Below are 8,469 nucleotides of genomic sequence, written 5' to 3' on the forward strand. Positions count from 1 at the left end.
GAAGGTTTTCATGAGATGCATGTGTATACATTTTGAGCTTCTAACTATATCATATAAAATATGCACATACATCAATTCTAAATACCCATTCCTATGACAATTTTGAACTTGAAGCTTGCATAAGATGTTTGCATCTTCATTCTTCTACTCTTCTTAGTTCCATAGTTTGTGCTAGGGTATATATATATATATATATATATGCTTTAATCCTCGTTGCTTCTATGACTTCATCACCTTCCATGCATGCTAAATATTATTCCATTCACAATCTCAATGCGCAGATCAAATACCAAGTGATTTGTCATTATCAAAATAGAATTGGACTCATAGAGTCAACAGTCACTAATACTTGGGCTTTAGTGACGATTTTGAACCGAGAAAATATAGAATTTATAGTGACAGTCTTAGGCTTTTAGTGACGGTTATATTCTATAACTAATACTCTATTTTTAATGACGCTTTTGAAATTCGTCACTAGTACTCTACTATTAGAGACGGTTTTGAAACCTTCACTAATACTTAAAAATGGTCAATTAGTGACGGTTTCAAAATCGTCACTAATAGTTGATTATTAGTGACAGTTTTAAAACAGTCATTAATAATTTAAAATTAATAATTTTTTTATTCATTAATTTTTGTAAAAATCAGTAATTATATTTTTGCATACATAATATTAAATCATAATTACTAAAAAATTCATAAATTATTTAAAATTCAAATTCAAATTCAAATTCAAATTCAAATACAAATACAAATACAAATACATTATAAAAATTCAACTTAAAATATAGAAATTCTATCTTTTTAGATAACAAAAAAAATACAAAAAAAAAAAGTCAAAAGTTGCATCCAACTATAATGCATGGCATCGTGTTGATGTAGTGACAGCCGCAAACCCAACAAATTAAGAATTATAAAAAAAATTAGTATATAATTTTTGAACATACATGTATGCCTACTACAAGTATCAACGATTGGATAGCAAAATAATCGAACATTCAGACATAGTTAAAAAAAGTGATACAATTTTAAATAGTTAAGTTTTATCAATTTATAAAAATTTTGTCAGCATTTTGTCTGTAAACAGGACATTTTTTTATAGAGATATGCTTCAAACCTGGTTGATCCAAATAAACAGTTCACAACAATCCAACCAGTAATGCATTTTATAGAACACAAGAGTTTCATATAATAAGCATTAAATAATGTAATGTGTTCATGCATCCCATAAACAATCTATATCAAAATATAGTTCCGTAAAAAAATATAATTTGATGTTCATGATTTACATGGCTTTCTTAGGACTGAAAAACAATTATAATAATCAAATAATGCAAATGAATCCATGGTTGATAAAATTTTCATAGCATATGCAAAAGTAAATTTAGAGATGAAGTTCAAAATTCATTTGAAATTCACTCATCCTTTCAAAAATGTTTTAACATTCAGCATACTATATAATCATCTAAGCATATGGTATATGACTTTGATTATTTTGGAAAAAATTTAACAATTTTTGGGCAACATGCCATATCTAAATAGAATATTTCCCAAACCTGTAAGTCACAAAAGCATGCAATTCACAAGATTTTTGCATTATACACATGTCATTTAAATCAAAACATGCAACAACCTAAAAGTATCTACCAGCAGGCAATACACATCACTACGTCAGCCATGCAGGCGATGTTCCAATCAAGCATGCAATCCTAATGTCTACTACCAGCATGTAGTTCACAAGATATATCAATCCAGGCATGCATTCTAGAAATTAAATTATCCATTAAAATGAAGCAATAAGCAAAAATGGATAGTGGATGTTTGTGCAATGTAGTGTAGTGCAATGTAGTCAAAATAAAACAAAGTGTATGAAGTATATAATTACAAACACAGAGAAAGAATAAAAGTGTATGTGGGCTGAAAAAAATTTAAAAATCCTACTCCTTTTCTGAAGCTGCTCCTCCTGAGAAGTGTACTAAGTTTATTAAGTTTATAAACTAAGTTTACTAAGTTTGTTTGTATTTTAACTTAACTTCTAAGTGAGAAAAAAGTTCCTAGAGAGGAGTTTTTGGGTATCGTCAGATCCGGCACGTCCAATTCGATGTGACGGACATGTTGGGACTGACCCCACTCAGTTTGGACCTCGTATGTCCGACTTATATTCCAAAATATAATCAGAAAAACAAGACAAACATATGGATCTTAAAATTATTCAGATAATTTAATCCTAGGTTATATGGCTAATCTAAGATGATTGTGGCTAAGCAACAATTTTCATTTAAGATTTTCAATAAAACCATCATGTCTAAATAAATCAAGCCATGCAAAATTTCTAATTCGAAACCTAAGCCAAGTGTGTGGGTGAGCACAAAAATTATAACTTTAATTTTGAAAGCTCCCCCTATCGATTTGAAAAACAACCCTGGTAAAAAAAATTATTGAATATTAATAATGTCATTTGAACCAATCAGTAAAAATATTACACATGCACCAGAGAATTTATAGTTAGGTCTTGCAAGGTGTTCCTATGCCCCAAGAACAATCCATATCAATAATATGCGATAAAAATAGGATATGATGTTCAATGTGCTCAAGACAACCTTAGGACACAAAAATAAAGACAATAATATGCATGAAAGTCCATAGGATTACATTTTTCAAAATTATAGAAGTTCACAAAAAAATTGGCAGCATTTCGTCTGTAAATAGGACACTTTTCATAGAGATATGCTCATAACCTGGTTGTTTACAATAAACAATTCACAATAATTCAATCAATAATGAATTTTATAGAACACAAGAGCTTCATATAATAAGTATTAAATAATGTAATGTGTTCATGCATCCTACAAACAATCTATATCAGAATATAGTTCTATGAAAAAATAGAATGTGATGTTTAGGTTTACATGGCTTCCTTAGGACTCAAAAACAACTATAATAATCAGATAATGCAAATGAGTCATGATTGATAGAATTTTCGCTTAGCATATGCAAAAGTAAATTTAGAGATGAAATTCAAAATTCATTTGAAGTTCACTCATACCTTCAAAAATGTTTTAATATTCAGCACACTATAATCATTTAAGCATATGGTACATGGCTTTGATTATTTTGGAAAAAATTTAACAAATTTTCGGTAGCATGCCGTCCATAAATAGAACATTTTTCAAACCTACAATTCACAAGATTTTTGCTTCATGCGGATGTCATTTAGATTAAGACATGTGACAACCTAAAAGTATCTACCAGCAGGCAATACACATCACGCAAATGGCATTCCAATCAAGCATGCAGTCCTAATGTCCACTACCAACATACAGTTCACAAGATATATCAATCCAGGCATGCAGTTGAAAAATTAAATCATCCATTAAATTGAAGCAATAAGCAAAAATGGATAGTGGATGTTTGTGCAGTGTAGTGTAGTGCAATGTAGTCAAACACTACTCAACAAAATATGGCCCACCAAGCACAACTCGCAAGGAAGCAAGGCGCAAGCACTACTTATCAAAATATATTAGATGAACATCATTCATGAGGCCCAAAAACATCATTTTGATGAGCACAACTCATGAAGCAACAAGATATGAGCACTAGTTTACCAAAATATGGCTTATCTGATGAATGCTACTTGTAGGGCTCAAAAATGCCTCAAAGATAAAAGAATTGCTCAGCATATAGAATTTACTCGATCAAATAATTGCTCAGAAAATAAAAGAACTGCTCAACAGATAAAGTCTGCTCAGTCAAAAACTACTTTGTAGACATAAAATTTGCTTGGTAAAATAGAAACTACTCAGCCAAAGCATTGTTCACTAGATAAAGAACTACGCAATAGAAAACATTATTGATTTAATCAAAAGGTTGCTTGGATAAAAAAATAAAAAATAAAAAAACAAGATTTCTTAACCAAGAACCAATTGGCAAACATGCCCTTTTTACTTTATTTTAATATATATATATATATATATATATATATATTATGTATTAATAAGATCAACTCGAAACCCAAATTAGTGGCTTGGATGAGCCATTATGTCAACAAAATAGCTCAGGTTAAGTCGCATTCAACTACATTGACTCTACAACTAAACCAAACAGCTCGTATTGAGCCATATTCATTCCTACCAGCTCGGCAACTCAACAAAGAGACTCAGATTGATCCATATTTATTCATGCTAATGCGGAAGCTCAACAAATTAAACAACTCGAGTTAAGCCGCATTCACCTACATCGACTCGGCAGCTAAATCGAACAACTCGAATTAAGCCATATTCATTCTTACCAGCTCTTTAGCTTCATAAAACAAGTCAAATTGAGCGGCCTTAACTCATGCAAGCCTAAAAACCCACATAATGGCTCTAATTGAGCCACATCTAAAGGATATTGACTCGATGTCTTAGACTAAGCTACATCAACTCATGCCGGCACAACAACTAATATAATGGTTCGATTTGAGCCATCTCCACCAAATGCGGCTAAATTGAACCTAAATTTAATCAGGGCCTTTAAATCTAAGTTTGGATTAGGACTTACCAAAAAGCTAGCCTATAACTCCTTCAAAAGCTTGAGGCTTATTTGTTGGTTTGGATTTTGCGCAATTCAATTGAGCCGCTTTTGAAAAAGATTCGTTCAAATTTTTTGACTCCAACAAAACTGGATTAAGTGAATAATATGGACCCCTCTTAAGCCAAAGAAAGTATTTATAAAGATTAAGAGTAGGGGGAAAACTTATATAACACAAAATGATCCCAATGTTGACTTATAAAAGACTAAAAGAGAAAGAACTTACATCAAGGGACAAAACAAATTAAGTGGTAACAAATATAACAACCAAATCAATCCAACCCAATAAATAGTACCCACAAGTCAAACAATAACTCTCACAGTAATTATAATTTCTCATTTATGAAGAAGTCAATAAGGGTATCCCTCCCTATGGAAGGGACTCCATAAGAAAGGTTAAAGTATCTCATTCTTTTCTTTTCTTTTTTTCTTTTTTTTTTTTTTTTTGATTACGTACCGGGTATCCACGCGTCCGTTTTACGGTCCACGTAACTAATCCTGCGCCCCTTGAAGTTAACCCCACAACTCCAAAAGGAGGGTAAATTCAGGAGTCCAGGGGCGAAAACAAGCCCAAGAGGGTTTGAACACCTGATCTCGTGAAAGGCATTCTTACAACCCGCACTACCACCTGAACCACAAGGTATCCCTCCCTATGGAAGGGACTCCATAAGAAAGGTTAAGGTATCTCATTCTTATCTATTCTTTTACTATTGCAAAAATTCAATTCTTTCATATTTCCAAACTTAGACATTTAACAAAAGTACACTCTGGGTCCTTCAAGCTTCTTTTTCCTAATTCTTAGTAGGTGGTCAAGGTCGTGGTTGATTCGGTTAACCTGGTCAATTTTTGACTACAACAAAAATATAATTAAAAATTTATTTAAAAACTCAAACTATATATACATAAACATGCCGAGAAAATGTCAAAAATGTATTAAATTTTTAGAAAAAAAATCCTAAAAAGTAAGAAAATTAGAGAGGGCCCTCAAACGCAAGTTTCAAGAAAATTCTAAGTCAATAAAAATCATTAAAGAAGCCTTAAACCCCTAAAAAATCAATAAAATCTATATAAATTCAAGAAATCAATTTTTTTGGGGTCTAGCAAGCACTTTGATTCACATGAGAATTTTTTTTATTTCATTTGAAAATAACTTTAAACCAATCACGGTGCAGCTTGGCGAGGGGCAATTACACCCGTTTAGGTTTGCCTGCTATGGTGAGATGAACTGCATATGCTTAAATGAAACTCTTAATTACCATGATTTGAATTCAATATTTCTGGTTAATCTTAACAAACTTAAGAAATATCTTAAAATAATTCCAATGATGGAGCTCGGAAGAGAAGAATTGCATACATTCAGGTTCTCCTAATAACCATTGGATTCATGCCACGTGACATGATCCTGCCCATTTGATACATACCATTGGATTGATACCATGTGGCAAGATTAAAACCTTTCGATTGGGTCACTAGAACTTTGCCATGTGGCAAGATCTAGACCTTTTCATTTGTGATGTTAGATTTGTGACATGGATCCCACATCTAAACCTTGTATCCTAGCTAAATGGCCATATACTTTTATTAATAAGAAATTAAAATTTCATGTAAATACCCAAAAAATACATAAAAATTCTTAGAAATTGTCTAAGAAAATATCTAAAAAATGCATTCAAAATGGGAAAATTAAAGCAAGTCTTCAAACCCAAGTTTTGAAAAAAAAATTAGATCTATAAAAATTATAGAAAATCTTTTAAAACCCTAGAAAATCTATGGAGAACTCACTAAATTATTAAAAAAAATCAATACCCTTTTTTGAAGCTCTCACTAGACATTTTAATTCACATGGGAGTTTTCTCTTTCTTTAGAAAATAACTTCAAATCAATCCGCAATGGAGGGAGAAGGGGCAATAATATGGACAATTCAATATTTAAAGGCTAGTTGATCTAAATAAACTAGAGAAAACAGTTTTAAATCAATCCAACAATGAAGCTCGCAAGATAGTCAATTGCGTACCTTCGAGTTTTATATATGTTTGTGCAATCCTTGTGTGCCCCCTAATGATGTAACATATAGCCAAAAAATTGGCCACATGACACATCCCAAAGAAAACTAGCCTTAGAAAGGAAAGTGAATATAATCAGTTGCATGTAGTAACGTCAAGGTTATAAAGACAAAACGATTTACTTTTGTAATATGAGTATATTAAAGAGAAACTGAAACACGAAAAACAATGGTATTTTTATTCAATAGCTGAACCGTGAACACTACGTACTTTAGAGAGGACACAAGCATGGGCATTTATACATGATTACATGACATAGGAGAAAATAAATGATAAATTATAAATCCCATGATTTGAGATAAAATTTGAATTGTTGTCATATATCCTTTTATTTTTTAATTAATAAGCTCAGATTTGTTAGCATATATGACCCTCAAACATTGACTATGGATCTTTGATGCTCCTTAGTCTTCATTGTGATAATTTGCCTCGAATCTTTGTCATTTAAATCTGAAGCGGAAAAATGTGACTATCGACGGTTTGATGAAACCATCGACGGTTTGATGTAACAATCAATATGTATTGTTAATACCCTCCCGAAAACTTTGTCAGGGTTAGAGGCAAAGTATTTTTTGCAAAAAAAAAAAAAATGACCTTTGAGGGTACGAATATGTTCGGCTATTGTTGTGTGATCTTCTTTCCAAAGGTTGTTGATTTGTTGATGACTTTTGCATCTGCAATTGAGAAATGATTTGACGGATCTTATCCAACCTCGAAGAAGATGGTCAGACTTTCACCATGCTAAGATGTAGCATTGAGATTTATGGTTCTGCCATGCTATGATGTAGCATTGAGATGTATGGTTCTGCCATGCTATGATGTAGCATTGAGATGTATGGATAATGCAATGGTAAAAAATATATATGGATAATTCAGGGGCTAGGATTTTTTATTTTATTTTTTTTGACATAGTGTTCACAATGGCTCTGATACCATAAAGAAAAACTACAACATTAAGAACAATGATAGCATTGAGATGTATGGATAATGCAATGGTAAAATATATATATATATATATATATATATATATATATATATGGATAATTCAGGGGCTAGGATTTTTTATTTTTATTTTTTTTGACATAGTGTTCACAATGGCTCTGATACCATAAAGAAAAACTACAACATTAAGAACAATGATACTTTTATTCAATAGCTAAGCTGTGAACACTACGTACTTTAGAGAGGACACAAGCATGAGTATTTATACACGATTACATGACATAGGAGACAATAAATGATAAATTATAAATCTCATGATTTGAGATAAAATTTGAATTGTTGTCATATATCCTTTTTTTTAATTAATAGACTCTGATTTGTTAGCATATATGACCCTTGGACATTGACTTTGGATCTTTGACACTGCTTAGTCTTTATTGTAATAATTTACCTCGGATCTTCGTCATTTAAATCTGCAGCGGACAAATGTGACCGTCAACAGTTTGATGTAACTATCGATATCCATTGTTATTATATATAAGGTAAAGAATAGTTAAAGATAACATTAATGGAGGCAAGAAGTTGGGAACTACTTGTAACTCGAAATTTGACTTGGAGAAGAGGGGGTTATAAATGTTTGTTTTGCCTATATTGTGAGGGCACTTCGTAAAATATTCACACAATGTGATCAATACATTATTTTTGGTCCCTGTGCCACCTTATCCTCTTCCTTCCCTCTCCCAGTCTCCTTGTCACTCTCTCTCTCTCTCCCTCTCTCTCTCCCTATCCTTACCTTTTCTAATATATTTCTAGTCACCTCCCTATTTCCCCTTCTATGATTTATATGATTTGACAACTTTATATTCTGTTTCTCTTTATCTTCTTACTTAACAAG

This window comes from Malania oleifera, chromosome 3 (assembly GCF_029873635.1).
Source record: "Malania oleifera isolate guangnan ecotype guangnan chromosome 3, ASM2987363v1, whole genome shotgun sequence".
Taxonomy (NCBI): Eukaryota; Viridiplantae; Streptophyta; class Magnoliopsida; order Santalales; family Ximeniaceae; genus Malania; species Malania oleifera.